At 43.4% G+C, this 15651-nt stretch overlaps 1 protein-coding gene across 6 annotated transcripts in view; it reads right to left on the bottom strand.

Moving 5' to 3' along the window:
- The window catches only part of Mboat2 (membrane bound O-acyltransferase domain containing 2), a 129163-nt gene that overhangs the window by 93033 nt on the left and 20479 nt on the right, over window positions 1-15651 (bottom strand). Inside the window, exon 1 of one of the 6 annotated variants that reach the window (XM_031356991.1) lies at window positions 5010-5115. The exons of the other annotated variants lie outside the window; for them this stretch is intronic. The gene's annotated coding sequence lies outside the window, so the exon portion shown is untranslated. Of the gene's footprint in view, window positions 1-5009; window positions 5116-15651 lie in introns of those variants that run through there. 6 annotated transcript variants of the gene reach the window in all.

The following is a 15651-nucleotide window of genomic DNA, read 5'->3' as shown; positions in this document are numbered from 1 at the left end:
CAAGCACTGATCTCTCAAATTCAGGAGAAAAATCAACAGCTTTCATACAATAATAGTCAATGAGAAAATATGAAACTCAAAATCCCACCTGTAACGGCAACAAGAAACAGTAAGTAACCATAATCTTAAAAATATACAAGCCTACATAAGCAATATTTTAAATGCTATAGAAGATCTTTTAGAATTTTTATATATAATTTATTTCTATTTTTTATGTTTTACCTATACGTATGTTTGTGTGAGCATGTCAGATCCATTGGAGCTGGAATTATACAAAGTTCCGGGCCACCGTGTGGGTGCTGAGAATTGAACCTGAGTCCTCTGAGAGAACAGCTAGTTCTCTCTTAGCCTTTTAACCTCTGAACCACCTCTCCTGCCCAGGAAGACATTTTTTTTAATGCATGAATATGCAAAAAGGCACACTGTTCCTAGGTAGGGAGAACCAGTATCATAAAGTTATTAATTTCTCCCATAGTAGCCATTAAATTTAAATCCAGTCAATAAATGTCAATAGGCCTTTTTAAAAAAGAAAAGATGGATCTTAAATTAATATAGACACAATAGACTACCAGGAAATATATAATGGGCTTTCAGAAAGGAGAGCACTTTTTTTTTTTTTAAAGCTAAAATGATAAAGATTCTCAGTACTCACATAAAAAAACCAGACATGGCAGTGAAATCCTAAGGCTAGAGCAAACTCACTCCAAAGTCACTGTCTAATTTCCAATGGGCACACCATGGTATATGTGCCACAGCCCCCACAAGCCTGTTACCACAAAATGCATGCAATATATATAGAAACACTAATAAATAAAATTTGTGCTTAGACTTACTCACTTATTTTGTGTGTCTTTGAGTATGCCTGCCTATAAGCCTGCATATCACACAGAGACCTGGTACATACAGAAGTCAGAATAAGGCAACTGACCCCCTTGAACTGGAGTCATGGGTAGGTAAACCCACGACCTCTACGAGAGCAAGTGCTCTTAAGCAGCCAGGAAAGCCTTTTTATGAGCTGCCAGAGTAGACTGTACCAACAGACTACAAATAACCACTGTACACAGAGTTCAAACTGAACACACCCAGAGTTCTCTGCTGCACCTGCGCCCCACCCTAGCTCACCACTATACCTAACCAGCCTCTCCTCTTTACTCCCCTCTCCTCTCCACACTGAATTCACTGAGAGAAGTGGGAGTGGTCAGTCCACAGGAGTAGGCTCACAATCCAGCACGAAACACAACGGTACACAGTTCTCTCCTCCGGTTCTTATGGTCATAAAACTCTATCAGTTGCTGCCATTAGAAGCTTCAGAATTAAAAACCCGAAAGAAGGTGCGACTTGGCTGGTCAGCATGCAGCAAGTTTCTCCATCCGGGGACAGTAGACACATGAAAGCCTCAGCATGGTTGCATTGAAAAACTGACTGGCCAGAAAGAAGGCAGACAACAGAATGGGCCACGACAATTGCTCAGTCTTATAGTAGATGGATGAGATGTTCAGAAAACAAGGAACAGGGGTCTGTTGAGCATGATCTCAGGACTGTTTCCTTTCTCCTAATTATCTGTCAATTGCCCATCCTGACCCCACATGCACACACTGGCTTTACTAGGTAAAGAGCCTGCTCTCCCAAGACCAGCCTTTGCTTTATATGAGAAGAGCATAGAGATGTGGAAGACCAGACCCAGGTAGACAATAAATTCATCGATGCTAAAGCAAAGTCCTTAAAAGCAGCTGGACTGGGAAAGAGATGACTCAGTGGCTAAGAGCACTGGCCGCTCTTTCAGAAGACATGGGTTCAATTCCTAGTACCCATACTCATCCTCAGGCACCAGGCATGGTTGTAGTACACAGTTATATAGGCAGGCAGAACATCTATACATATTCATAAAAGGGGGGGCAGAAAGAAAGGAAGGAAGGAAGGAAGGATGGAAGGAAGGAAGGATGGAAGGAAGGAAAGAAAGAAGGAAGGCAGGCAGGCAAGCTGGTTATTCTCAGGGGTGATTAACTGACAAGTTTCTATGTATATTCTCTAGTTACTTCACAGAAACCAAAAAGGAGTCAGGCTTTACAAACATATAAAATGACATGGAAAGCAAGTTACTGAATCAAGACAGCACAGAGATTAAAGGAGGTGTCATCTTCTACCTACCAGATTAATGGAGGCCATCTCATCCTCATCAGAGCCTCAACCAACTCTATGAAATCCCTGCACACTAAGGAATAATTTGCTTAGCTAATCTCTCCTGTGAAGCTAAAAGGGTAACTGTCATTCACAGCCATTCAACTATGAACCCCAAGTAAAGACAAGATTCACAGGGAACACTGTAGAAAGAGTGGGTCTGCTTCTGACCGGCGACCACACTGCCATACCTGGTCCAGCAAACGAGCAGCCGCTGGACAGCTCACCTCAGCTGGAGAACAGGGATGAAGCCAAGAGTGGCAAGGGGGAGTCCCTGTTCATTAAGGAGCTAGCGTGGGTGGGTGTGCACGGAAATGTTCATCTCTCCAGTGATTACAGTAAGAGCTCTGAAGAGCAGTCACCTAAAGTCAGGACCAGAAAAGGCTTGTGAATGCTTGGCAGCAGGGAAAGGAAGTTACCGCTGTCAAGCCTGATAGCCTGAATTCCATCCCCCAGGACCCATGTCAGGGCAAGAGAAGACCATCTCCTACAGGTCATCTTCTGATCCCTATGAACACACGGTGACATATGGTTCCCATACACAAGCAGGCATGCACGCACACACACACACACACACACACACACACACACACACACACTCAGGAGGCGGTAAGAATGTACAAAAGGAAATTTCAAAAAGACTATCTACTATGATTCAATTTACACAATTTTCTAAAACATTGCTGGTAGCAACAGAAAGGCTGAGAGACAGGGAGAGTGGCAAGAGATATCAGTAGACGTAAGGAAGCTTGGGGACCGAGATATGTTTATTATCTCTGATGTGGTGATAAGTTTGATGGATGGAAGTCTATAACAAGCATCCATTTTTACACTGTAATATGTAGGTACGTCATCTATATGTCCAAACTGCTTAAATGCTTTTTAAATAAAATAAATCCAAATTGATCATTCTTTGTGTTGAGCTGAAAGCCTTACAGTGCAACTGAAGTCACTTTTACCTTGGGAAAGGCATTTCATGTCAGTTGCATTCCGTGCTATTTGGATAAGCAATTTCAGAATGGACACAGAGAGGACATTTAAATGTCTACACTCCTCCCCATTCCTCATGCTCATGGTCTAAAGGCTAGAAGAATTTCAATGAAAATCCCCATCACCTCCAGTTCTTAAAGACTACTCTCTCTGGAACTCAATTAATTAGATCATCAGTTTGAGCTTTAACATAATCCAGGAACCAGATTGCCTGTCATAGCTTATGGCAAAATTCTAACCCTTACCTCTGCCATAAAAGAACTGGCCTAGGGCAAGTGAGCAGGCTGGAGAGTAAAGGCAAGTGCGGCCAAGCCTTGCTATCTGAGGTGGATCTCTCAGATCCCACATTAAGTAGAAGGAGGAAAATCAACTCCCTACATTGTGCTCAGACCTTCACATGTATGCTATGGCATGCACATCACACACACAAACACACACACACTTGCACATCACACACACACAAACACACACACTTACACACTCATACACACACACCTCTTTAGCCTCATTTCTCTCACAGACTACATTTTTTTAAATAATTTATTTTTATTTTATGTACATTGCTGATTTGACTTCATATATGTCTCATGGTCTGTGTGAGGGTGTTGGATCCTGTCTTAGTCAGGGTTTCTATTCCTGCACAAACATCATGACCAAGAAGCAAGTTGGGGAGGAAAGGGTTTATTCAGCTTACTTCCACACTGCTGTTGATCACCAAAGGAAGTCAGGACTGGAACTCAAGCAGGTCAGGAAGCAGGAGCTGATGCAGAGGCCATGGAGAGATGTTCCTTACTGGCTTGCTTCCCCTGGCTTGCTCAGCCTGCTCTCTTATAGAACCCAAGACTTCCAGCCTAGGGATGGCACCACCCACAAGGGGCTCTACCCCCTTGATCACTAATTGAGAAAATACCTCCCAGCTGGATCTCATGGAGGCACTTCCCCAACTGAAGCTCCCTTCTCTGTGATAACTCCAGCCTGTGTCAAGTTGACACACAAAGCCAGCCAGTACAGATCCCCTGAAACAGGAGTTACAGACATTTGTGAGCTGCTGCCACATGGGTGCTGAACCCAGGTCCTCTGGAAGAGCAGTCAGTCTTAACCACTAAGCCATCTCTCCAGCCTACCTCATGGGTTACATTTCAATCAACAACCCAACCTCAATGTTGTGTTCACCCATCTCCCTTAACCCTCAACTTCTGTAACTGGAATAAGAAAACACTGTCATATCATCATTCAAACTTTTTTTTCCATTTATTTTATTTTATTTTTTAACTATTTACTTCACATCTCATTCACTGCCCCTGTCCTAGTCACTCCCTCCCATAATCGCTCCTCCCTCCCCTTCTCCTCTGAGCAGTAAGTGTCCCCTCCATGTCCCCCCAACCGGGCACCTCAAGTCTCCAAGAGGCCAGACAAGGCAGCCGAGTTAGTAAGAACATATCCCACATACAGGAAACAGATTTCAGGACAGCCCCTGTTCCAGTTGTTCAGGACCCATGTGAAGGCCAAGCTGCACATCTACTATACATGAGAGGATTAGTCTAGGTCCAGTCTGTATATGTTCTCTGGTTGGTAATTCCAACTGTGACTCCACAAGAGTCCCTAACCTCCATCCACTGTTTGGCTGCAGCTGTCTGAGTCAGCTGCTGGGTGGAGACTCTCAGAGAACAAGCACCTGTCTGCAAGCATAACAGAGTATCACCAATAATGTTAGGGGCTGGTGCTTGCCCATGGGATGGGTCTCAAGCTGGGCTCATTCATCATTCAAATCATGAATCATCAACATGAATCACATCTTCTAAAGCTTCCTAGGGCCTGGAGAAATAGTTAAGGGCACTTACTATTCTTGCAGGAAACTTAGGTTCAGTTCCCGCATGCACACGGCAGCTCACAATGATCTGTAACTCCAGTTTCAGGGGATCTGATGCCCTCTCTCTCACCTTGCCTCTGAGGGTACAAAATATGTATATGGTGTACCAATAAATATACAAGCCAACACTTGTGCACATTAAATAAATACATCTTTTGTTAAAGCTTTCTAGCCCTCAAAATCTTTATAAAGTAGCAAACGGTCCCAAATACTGTTGACCATGAACCTTGTGTTTTACCAACTTCATGATATTCATCACTACATACAATTATCTATTACAAACTTGCTTATCACATTTATTAATAAAGTTTGTTCACATCCACTCACTCCCACTGTGATTACCAAAAACATTAACTCAGATAAAAATAGTGAGACTTCCCCATTTTGACCTGAAAGCATTTATCTCTAGGATGAAAAGCATACAGCTTATTAAAATCAAAATTTTTTCCCAACTATCTTGTTAGTTCTATACATTTCAAATTGTGATCTTTAAGAACTGTACTCCAGGTGGGTTAAGAGCACACACTGCTCTTTTGGAGTAATTAGTTCAGTTCCCAACACCCACCTCAGGTGGATCACAACAGTCTATGAGCCCAACTCCAAAGGATCTGATGCCTTCCCCTGTGAAGGGTCACTTGACCCCCAAAAGGGTGGAATCCCACAAGTTGAGATCTGCCCTAGCTAAGCTAGCATTACAGGTAGTTGTGAGATGTCCCAAGTAGATGCTGGGACCAAACTTGAGTCCTCTACAAAAGCTGTTTACTCTCGTACGCAATGAACCATCTCTCTGGCCTTGCCTATTAGCTTTTAATGCTGATTTCAAACCCAAGGCACATTTGCCTTTGGGGTCCTTGGCCACTAAACACATAATATATCTTAAAAATAATTCACATTGACCTAGGTAAGTATTTTTAATTTCTTTTTCTTTTTAAGTTTAAAGTTTGTAGATACTGGCACCCTAAGGTCAAAATTGGTTAGTTTCCCTTTTAATGCTGCACTGTTTATAATCATAGTAAATTAAAAATTAAAAATTAAAATTAAAAAATAAAAAAATAAAAGTACCACTGTATTACATGTTCATTAGGGTAAGATTTTTGTTTTGTTTTGTTTTAATTTTTTTAAGACAGAGTCTCACTGTATCACTCTGACTGGCCTAGTATTCACTATGTAGATGAGACTGGGCTTGAACTAATAGAGATCTACCAGCCAAGAATGGGAATTTTTATCTCTTGTTTACTGTATCCCCTAGCACCTATTCTTGGCACCACATCAGCTGAGCAGATATGTGTTAGTAAACACTTGCAAGCTCACATTTTCATTTCTCTTATGCAGAGCAACACATTGTTTCAAAGTTGGAGGGTGGGGGTTGTCTGCCAGTATAAATGGAATTTCTTCTTGCTATTGCTTGAAACTAAATTAAGCATAAGCTCAACAGTTATTATACATCACAAGCATTTGACTTCCAAATTATACAGCAACATGTGGCAAACGGATGGCAAGCAATCGACACAGTTTCTGGGGAGGGTACAGACCCTCCACGGAAGGTATACCGAGAAGGCAAAAGGCATGGAGCTGCCACCCTTCCATACCCACCAGACTTCTAACAGTGCTGTCTGCTGCAGCGCTAAGGTGAAAGGCACAGATGGAAGCCCATCTGCATCCCAGACTACAGACTCACTAATGCCAAGGTGAGCAGTAAACCATCCTGCACAGCTGATAAGAAGCACCATAATTAAGTAGTCAAAACTGGTAATTATCAACTGCAGAAAACAAGCTCTGTTTTGAGATGCAATAGGAGAAAATTTGTACCAGTGAAAGATAAAATGGTCAAGTTTGCAAACATTTTACTTTGGTAGAGATCATCCTCCACATACAACCTCATGTTTCTAAGAAAAAAAAGCAGTCCTTCTAAGACAGTGATTCTCAACCTTCCCAACGCTATGGTCCTCCAATGCAGCTCTTCATGCCGTGGTGACCCCCAACCAAAATATTATTACCACTGCTAATTTCATAACTGTAATTTTACTACCATTATGAATCGTATGCAGGATATCGGATATGTGAGAATTACTGTTCTAAAAGATGCTACTGCTGGGATCCACACACATCAGGGTACACAGTAGGAGTGTCTCACATAAGTACCATCCATTATATCGCTGTAGGCTGACAAATGCCTAATGCATCCAGCTTGGGACACCTACGCGGCCATAAGCACAAACCCGTGCCCCAGCTCTCTGACAGAGCTACCTCTGGCTGGATACTGTCTCTCCATCACATCCATAATATGTGAGCGGAGACTGCTATCTGTGCTTGTGGAATTTGAGATCTGTAAAGAAAATGAAAACAAGCCCTAAATGTGAACCAGACTTGATGCTTATGGGGCCTTGGTGAATAATTGGTACTATTTCAATGAGTTCTGAAGATGTGAGGGAAGAACACACTAATTTCCTAACTCTGACAGTCAGTCACCTTGATGAGGCAGAGGAGGCCCCCTTCCCAGAGGCTAAGCATTGCTAAGTGCCATTGATTGAGAGTGTTGTGCCTTCACTGTCCACATTCTGCAAGGTTTTTCCCTCTTCAATGACCAAAGACAAGGATGAGTTCTTTGACATCTGAGAGATAGCTGTCCCTCTTCTCTTGTGCTCAGATGACTTGAGAAGAGCTGTCAATTAAACAAGCTACTTGGTGAATGACTAGCCAGACTGTCATGGCAACCCAGCTGCTTTGAACACTTCATATGACCCGAGGACATTCTACTCCAGCTGCAACAATCACGATTCCTGCTTCCGGAGCCATGGCTCCAGTCACAGCTGCTCTGGCAGCTTGTTCCAGCTCTGACTGATTTGGGCTTCAGCCATGATAAGCCTTGGGAACCTGTCACTTTTACCTGCACATGCTATGGCTCTAGTTATCCAGGTGGGGACAGCTTGTGATTGGTGCATATCCAGGGTCTGATCTTAAAGGCTGTGACTGGAAAAACTAGAAGCCACACCCCTATCTAGCAAGTAACAGTCCCTGGGAGGTTTCTCTCCTGTGTACTTCTCATCACTTCCCACCCCCTACCCAACCCCCACCACCCAAACCACCAGCCCTGAGCTGCAACATTAGATACCGACAAGTCTTTCTCAAACTGGGCCTGGTGACATCCGCCTTTAATCCCAGCACTAAGAAGGCAGAAGCAGGCAGATCTCTGGGCATTCGAGGCCAGCCAAGTAGCTAGTTTCAGGACAACTGAAAATACATAGTGTCCTGATTGATCAGCAGATAAAACAAGTCTCTTATGTGGTCTCTTACTTGCCTACCTTTGGTCTTCAGCACAAAGAGCAGACAAAACTGTGTGGTTTCCAGACCCTGGCGACAGCAGGTATTTACAGCAGTTGAATCCAGAGAAGGGGGCTAAGAGCCAAGGAGAGGTAAGCTGTGTAAAGGTACATTGCACTTTTGTGAGAGGAAAGGCTCTGGGAATCTGCTGCACGACCATGAGTACATTTCTCAATTCTGAACTGTCTGCGCACATTTGTGACTGAGACTACAAAGAAAGCAAGAAAATGACAATCCTACTATGTCCAAAGCCACTTCACTTGCTCGAGAATCAAAGGGTTAGGTGGAAGCCTAAGGCTCACCTTTAGCCTGAGTGTGGGAGTGGCTTCCATTACCACCTAAATACACGTGGCAGTTGTATTCTTCTCCTGAAAAAGTAAACTTAAAACCAACTCCCCAGAAAGGGGAAAGTGCACCAGTACATAGAGTAAGGTGACACAGTGGGGGGGACTGAAGTCCTCTAATGCTAACTTAAAAGTCTATTTTCTTTTTTTTTTTTTTCTTTTTTGGTTTTTTGAGACAGGGTTTCTCTATGTAGCCCTGGCTGTGCTGGAACTCACTCTGTAGACCAGGCTGAACTCAAACTCAGAAATCCGCCTGCCTCTGCCTCCCAAGTGCTGGGATTAAAGCCGTGCGCCACCACCGCCTGGCAAAACTCTATTTTCTAAACAGTCAAAGGTCAGCGTCTATGGCAAATCAAAGTTATCGGTGATTATGGTTTTCCGTAGCAGCCAAGTATTTTTCTAATTTCTATTGCTCAGCCAAGCACTATTAATCTTACAGTCTCCCATCTTCATTACCAAGATGTGAAGTATCAAGACAGACAGCTGCTGGGTGTAGTGGTGCATGCCTCTACCCTCAGCACTCGGGAAGCTGAGGCAGGCAGATCTCTGAGTTCAAGGTCAGCCTGGTTTACAGAGGTAGTTCCAGGACAGCCAATACAATGTAAAGACCTCCAGTCTTCAAAAACAAAACAAAAAAGACAGCTAACAGTCCCCAGTGTCAGAGAAAGGGAGAGCAAGTAGAGCATAAGGAATCAATAAGAGGAGTACGGACCATTCCCACCCCAGCAAAGCTACATCACTATGCAGCTTGTCCAGAGGCCTCTGAGCCACTCCAACTCCTCTCCCTCTCAGAGGGAGCAAGTGTGATACACTAGGACACTAGCTGTCTTTGATGCTCAGAAATGTGTGCACACAGCTGGTTCTATTGGCTGGACTTGTAGTCAAGGAGGTTGCCAATGCTGACCCAAAGTTTACTGCCCCCCCACCTTGTTTTTATTTATACTGTTCTCAGAAGGAAAAAAAGTTGTTAGATTTTAGTCTTTCTCATGATTCTGATCAAATTAGCACAAATTCCTCATTCTATGAAGCCAAATTCTTTCTTTGAGAGCACAATGGAATGGTTTAAAGATAAAATGTGTAACCTCATTTAATCTTAAGCCCTGCTGTACACCCTTGACCTCAGACTCACATCTCCAAAGGCCACACAGCATTTCTGCTTCAAAGGATAACATACTTCTGAAAGTTAAAAACAGCCAAAGGGGAGAGCTTTCATATGGTCTCCTTCCCACGCTCCAAAGCCACTCCCCCTTCAGCTCTGCTCCACCCCAAGCCTGGCCACTTAGGCTGAGACCCGAATGTAAGTGGCATCCTTCCTCGTGTTCAATCCATCTGTTGCACCAGATCTACAAGCGTACCTCTAGAAAGGTCATTTCTCAGAGCCAGGCACTGTTCCCTAGCCTAGACCCCAACTGTTCTCCCCAACTCCACTCTTGCCATCTGCACACTAAAAAATACTTTATTTTATTCATGTGCATGCGTGTAAAGCTGTGTGCATGTGTGCTGTGTGTGCCCATGGCAGCAAGGGCCAGAAGAAGGCACTGGATCTTCTAAAACAGGAGTTACAGGTACTTGTAAGCTGCCAAGGGACCAGAACATGTGACCTCTGCCAAGAGCAGCAAGTACTCTTAACTGCTGACCTATGTCTCCAGGCCAACAGCAGCAGCAAACTATTTTACTTATTTTCATGTGTGTGGGTGTTTTGCCTGCCTGTATGTATACACACCGCCTATATGTGTACTCACTGCCTGTATGTATATGAAACACATGCATGCAGTGCCAACAGAGGATGCAGGATCCCCAAGAACTAGAGTGGCAAATGGTTGCGAGCCACCCTGTGGGTGCTGGCAGCTGAATCCAGGTCCCTCTGCAATGCACAGTGCTTTTAACCTCTGATTCATCTCTCTAGCCTCCACCAACATAATTTTTATAAAAAGACATTAACCAGGGCTGAAGAGATGGCTCAGTGGTTAAGAGCACTGACTTCTCTTCCAAAGGTCCTGAGTTCAAATCCCAGCAACCACATGGTGGTTCACAACCATCGGTAATGAGATCTGATGCCCTCTTCTGGTGTGTCTGAAGACAGCTACAGTATACTTATATATAAAATAAATTCAGGCCATGAGGCATGTTTCAAACAAGCAAATAAACCAATAAAAGATGAAATAACTCAAAATACACAAGTAAAGCAGAGGATATGGACATCCAACAGTCTAATAGCCTGTTCATGGGCTCCTCGGGGTGACTTCTAGTGAGTGCTACATGAGAACTGGGCATTCTCATGCAGAGGAAATTCACAGTGGAGAAATCTGACAGACCTCCTTAGCCAAGTGATCAAAGCTAACATCAGCCATGAGTGGTAGCACAGAATAAACCCACATGACAGATCAAAGTGACACTCTATCCCTGTGGTCTTCTCCCCAGTCACCCAAAAGCCTAGATTAATCACGAGAAAACCATTAGACAGACACATGAAGGAGCGTCTACAAACGTTGGGTTCATCAAAACAACAGAAGCCTGAGAAACTGTCACACATAGCAATGCCTAAGGAAACATGACTCCGTGCTACATGGAGCCCTGCAAAGAAATCATACGGACAAGACCTGTGTCCCCTGAAAGTCACAAGTTGAAGTCCCAGATTCTAATGGAGTGGCATCTGGAAGGACATTAGAGCTAGATGAACCCATGAGACTGAGGCCCTCATCTGACTGGACTTGGTATTAGTCACTATATGAAGAACCTGGGAGTGTGACAGGTGAAATATTTGCTGAGCACAAAGAGTGGGCTTCATTGTCCAGTGCAGAATAAACTCAGGGTTCTGACATACCTCTGTAACCCCAGCACCCAGGAAGCAGGAGGCTCAGAAGTTCAAGACCATCTCCAGCCCATGGCAAGCTTGAGGCCAGCTTGGGTTATGCTGCATCCTATCTTAGGGGTGGGGGAATAGATCAGCAAACTTGCGCTCTCAGTGAGGACACACTTGGGAAAGGCTGAGTGGGTGTGCAAAAAGGCACTGCCTGCGAGTCACCAGAACCAAACCACACTGGTAACCTGGTCTCGGATTTCCACTTCAGGTACGATGAGAGTAAGAATTATTATTATGCTATTATTTAGTATTATGTCATGGCACCTAGTAACATATAAGCGAACTGCAGAATTTTGTTTAAAAAGGCATCCATGTTGTTTCACTAGCTATGGTTAAGTGGCTACTTTGAGGTAATATGTTAACAGGAGAACCAGATGAGAGTCTATGAGAATTCAGCTTTCTATAAATTTATAATTATTCTACTAAAGTAAATGGATTATTTTAAAAAACAAAAATATGTCTTCCTATGATGTTTAGGTCATAAGCAAACTGACAATCTCTTTCAACTCATCTACCACTTTGTAGTGCGCTCTCTCTGCTCTACCGTGTTAACTGATCAAACCTTGCTTGTAAACTCTGTGTACTAAATCTCACAAAATGGTTTAAAAGTGTGTCACTGTGAAAGCAAGAACTCTGGTGGCATAAAAATTACTCTAAGATTTGGTGGGAGAACAGTAACATTTCTTTTGCTCTAAAATCTGCCACTTGAGTGAGGTTTGGCAGGGATGGCTCAGTGGTGCTCAATTTGACATCAGTCAGGAACTGAAATTTATCTAAAGGTACATTCACTCCCATGTCAAGGGGTTGATGGGAGCTGACAGCTCAGACTTTAACTGGGAGAAATCAAACAGCTACAGAAAACCTATGTAGCTTGGTTTCCACACAATATGGCAGCTGGGTTCCAAGAACAGACATCCTAAGAAACAGACAGACAGACAGATGCCGCACACGGAGAAAGGCTGCCCTCTCCTGATTAAATCACACACCACCACTGCTAGTATAATCTGCTCCTTGCAGCAGCCATAGCTGTCTACTGGAGTCAAGGATGAGGGGAGTCGATGGCATCCATCCCTTGATAGGACAGGAGGAGGAAGGTTCTAGAAGAGTACAGACAACCAGGAATACTGATAGCACAATTTTTGGAAAATCTACTAAACACATCAGGTTGTGAATTACATTTGGGGAAAGTCTCCTGAAGGCCTGGGTAAAAAGACAGATACTTTGGGAATGGTGGATCTAAAACCTGAGTACAAAGCCTAGAATCCAAGGAAGATTCCAGAGACAAAACAAGTGGGGGTGGGAGGAGGTCAGAAGAGGAGGCCTTTTCTTCAGAGAAACAATCCCAGAGAGCTCCCAGAGATAAAGAGCATCAATGTTTGCACTGAGTTTACCAGGTACCCACACAGATACAATAATACAAGGTTTCCAAGAATCAGACAATCAGGAGATCTTAGGAACCTTCAAGAAAGAGAAGCCATCACATACACAGAGAACTAAACCGGCTCCATGGTTCTCATCACAAATGTTGCAAACTAACAGCACAGTGGCTCGTGTTCTAAGGGAACCTTCTTCTCAACCTAAAAGTCTATGAAAGTATTTCCAAACAAATGACAAATGATTGAGAGCTTAATCTCCACATACTGATCCTTGATATTTGGATATGTGCTTTGGCAAAATAAAAGCCTATGGCAACCCACCAAGAGATGACTCAGTGGTTAAGAACACTTGCACACACGGCGGTTCACAAGCACTTGTAACTCCAGCTCCAGGAATCTGATGCTCACTTCTGGCCTTGGGGTGGGGGGAGGGGGGAGGAGGATGCATCAGGTATGCATATGGTATACCGTGTACACATGCAAACACTCATGCACATAAAATAAAAATAAATAAATCCTTTTGGAAAAGTCTAACCAAGAAGGATGGTCCTGGATTCTCAAAATGCTGACCTTTGGAGCTAGAGAGATGGTTTAGGGGGTCAAGAGTGAAGACTGCATTTATAGAGGACCCCAGTTCAACTCCCAGCACCCACTTTGCTGATTCATAACCACCTGTAACTACAGCAGCCCCAGGGAATCGCATACCTTTCCTGGCCTCTACAGGCATCCAAACTAAAGTGTACAGAAATACACAAGTACACAGAATTTAAAATAAAATAAAATAAAAATACACCTTTAAAGAAGAGACATGATGAACCTGGTTGACATTGTCAGAGAGGCGCAAGGAGTGACTATGATTTACCACACACAGAAGTTTCCAGACAAATGGCCCAACTCACACAGAGTGGGAAAAATAATTTCTAAAGGGAGAAATGTTATCCCTGAGGGCAATAACATTAAAATTTAAACTAGCAACATACTTTCCAAACTTGTACCAGCAGCAGGAATTGTAAATTTTATAACAAAACTTTTTAAAAGCAAAAACTTAACACCACATTTCAAGGACAAACATACAGGAAAAAGTTCTAAAAATCTGTTTTCCTGCCTACATTAAGTCTTTGGAAGTTTCTCCCAAAAGAGAAGCAATGACCATTAAAATCATATATGACAAACCAGCTAAGATAGGGGTGCTCACATGTAATATCAGCTGAGGCAGAAGGTTCCGCAGCTCCAGGGCAGCCCAGACAACACAAGAAGACCCTATTTCAATAACAACAGCAAAATTAAATCAGCCAAATGAAAGGCAATAGTTTTTTTCCTAATAGTTGCCAATATTAACTGTTTCTTCTTCCTCCTCCACCTCTCACTCAGTGTGGAAAGATGCATTACAGATGCCGTTATTCAATCCAGGAAATCATAAATTGAGGTTACGCCTCCAGGCTATATCCCCAATATTTTTATTTTTATTTTGTGATATATTCTCAATACACTGTCCAGGCTGGTTGGGAAGTTATGATTCATCTGCTTAGTCTTCCATGTAGCTGGGGACAGGGCTTTGCTATGTTGTACAAGTTGGCATTGAACTCTCTACAAGCTTGCCACAGCCTCCCAAGTGCTGAGATGACAGGTATGTAACACCATATCCAGCTACTTATCAGGGTTTTTGTTTTAGGGGTATGTGGATGTGTGGGATGAGTATGTGAGCGGGGGGCAGTGTTCACATTTATATATACAGGCATACATTATGCCAATGTATGGAGATCAGAGATCAATGTTGAGTGACTTCCTAGGTCCCTGTTCACCTTACAACTGATGCAAAGTCTCTCACTTGAACCAAGAGCATACCAATTCAACTAGTCTAGCTAGCCAGTTTGCTTCAGCGATTCTGAGCCACTGCGCCTGCCTGTAATATATGGGTGTGCTAAGGATCTGACCCCAGTCCCCTCGCTTACATGGCAGCCGTTTGACCCACCAAACCATCTCCCCAGCCTCCACCAGAGTTTCAAAAAGTTGGTTTTTTGATTTTATTTTATATATACTGGTGTTTTGCTTGTGTGTGTGTATACACACACACACATACACACACACATATATATGTATATGTACATATATATATATAGAGAGAGAGAGAGAAAGAGAGAGAGAGAATAAGAGAGAGAGAGAGAGGCAGGCCTAGTAGCTTATAAAGCCAACACATAATTTTTTACGATAGAAAAGGGGGCTCAACAGTCAAGAGCACTGACTCCTCTTCCAGAAGATGCGGATTCAATTCCCAGCACCCACATGGTAGCTCCACCTCCAGGATTATACCTCTAGTTCCTGGGAATCAAGCCCTTGTGGGCACCAGGTATGCATGTGGTGTACAGACAAATAAACATGCAAGCACTCATACACATAATATAAAAACAAACAAACCTTCAGTGAGACCTCATTACCTCTCAATGCATAAACTCTGAAACTTTCCCCTATGTATTACTGCTCATTTCGGAAGTTCCTCTCAGCATATTTTGAGTGTGTGTTGCGATGGAAACCACAGGACACGGGGGTCATCAGACCCGAGTCCTACGTGAGTGGTGTCACTGGCCAGCTGCAACCCTAGATGGGTCTATCAGACAGCTGAGTGACCACCACACCATCTGTAACAAGAACTAATGGTGCTACTACGAAGACAGCCAGAGGAAACCCATGATGTCGGGAACCAGCAGGTAC

This window comes from Mastomys coucha, unplaced genomic scaffold, assembly GCF_008632895.1.
Source record: "Mastomys coucha isolate ucsf_1 unplaced genomic scaffold, UCSF_Mcou_1 pScaffold6, whole genome shotgun sequence".
In the NCBI taxonomy this organism is placed as follows: Eukaryota; Metazoa; Chordata; class Mammalia; order Rodentia; family Muridae; genus Mastomys; species Mastomys coucha.
The sequence above is the reverse complement of the archived record's forward strand: the minus strand, read 5'-3'. Positions and strand labels throughout refer to the sequence as shown.